Consider the following 1861-nt stretch of genomic DNA (forward strand, 5'->3'; position numbering starts at 1 on the left):
CTCTCTGAATCAAACCAGGCTCCTCTTTTGCCTGGAACCATGGACAGTGTTTATAGCACCTGCAACATGCATAGCACTTTACACACACCACGTCCAAGCTGCACAACAACTTAATATAATGTTGCAGTGTCACTTGTATTTTACCAATGAATACATAAAGGCTCAGAAAATCAAAGTTATTTGCTTACTCATCCATTCAACGAACATTTAGTGTTGGCTTGCTTTGGTGCCAGGCACAGGCTGTTAAATAGGGGTCAAGGCAGCAGTGTCTGCTGTCACGGAGGTTATGTCATAGAGCTGGAGAGTCTGGCTACGGTTTGGACCCTGTCTGGTTCTAAACCACACCTGTAGCCTCTTTTCTCTCCTACCTTTACAAGGAAAGCCTACAGATGGTTTTCTTTTTAAACTTGTCATAAACACGATAACAACATGGTTATAAAAATATTTTGTCTCAATAACACTTCAATTGAAAAGACTATTTAACCACCACAGGAAGTGTGTGCAAACAATGGAAGACTTTTCTTACCTCTTGTTTAAATTACAAAAGCAAGGCATGAAAGGCTTCTAGGAGAGGGTGGAGCCAAGATGGCCAAATAGGAACAGCTCCAGTCTACAGCTCCCAGCGTTAGCAACACAGAAGACGGGTGATTTCTGCATTTCTGTTTGAGGTACTGGATTCATCTCACTAGGGAGTGCCAAACAGTGGGTGCAGGACAGTCAGTGCAGTGCACTGTGCACGAGCCAAAGCAGGGCGTGGCATTGCCTCACTCGGGAAGTGCAAGGGGTCAGGGAGTTCCCTTTCCTAGTCAAAGAAAGGGGTAACAGACGGCACCTGGAAAATCGGGTCAGTCCCACCCTAATACTGCACTTTTCCAATGGGCTTGGAAAAAGGCACACCAGGAGATTGTGTCCCGCACCTGGCTCGGAGGGTCCTATGCCCACGGAGTCTCACTGATTGCTAGCACAGCAGTCTGTGATTAAACTGCAAGGCGGCAGCGAGGCTCGGGGAGGCGTGCCCACCATTGCCCAGGCTTGCTTAGGTAAACAAAGCAGCCAGGAAGCTCAAACTGGGTGGAGCCCACCACAGCTCAAGGAGGCCTGCCTGCCTCTGTAGGCTCCACCTCTGGGGGCAGGGCACAGACAAACAAAAATTCAGCAGGAACCTCTGCAGACTTAAATGTCCCTGTCTGACAGCTTTGAAGAGAGTAGTGGTTCTCCCAGCACGCATCTGGAGATCTGAGAACGGACAGACTGCCTCCTAAAGTGGGTCCCTGACCCCCGAGCAACCTAACTGGGAGGCACCCCCCAGTAGGGACAGACTGACACCTCACTCAGCCAGGTATTTCTCTGAGACAAAATTTCCAGAGGAACTATCAGACAGCTGAATTTGTGACCTCAAGAAAATCCGCTGTTCTGCAGCCACCGCTGCTGACACCCAGCCAAACAGGGTCTGGAGTGGACCTCCAGCAAATTCCAACAGACCTGCAGCTGAGGGTCCTGTCTGGTAGAAGGAAAACTAACAAACAGAAAGGACATCCACACCAAAAACCCATCTTTACATCACCATCATCAAGACCAAAAGTAGATAAAACCACAAAGATGGGGAAAAAAACAGAGCAGAAAAACTGGAAACTCTAAAAAGCAGAGCACCTCTCCTCCTCCAAAGGAAGGCAGTTCCTCACCAGCAACGGAACAAAGCTGGACAGAGAATGACTTTGACAAGTTGAGAGAAGAAGGCTTCAGATGATCAAACTACTCCGAGCTATGGGAGGAAATTCAAAACAATAGCAAAGAAGTTAAAAACTTTGAAAAAAAATTAGACGAATGGATAACTAGAATAACCAATGAAGAGAAGGGCTTA

The sequence above is a fragment of the Nomascus leucogenys genome, chromosome 6 (genome assembly GCF_006542625.1).
Source record: "Nomascus leucogenys isolate Asia chromosome 6, Asia_NLE_v1, whole genome shotgun sequence".
Classification (NCBI taxonomy): Eukaryota; Metazoa; Chordata; class Mammalia; order Primates; family Hylobatidae; genus Nomascus; species Nomascus leucogenys.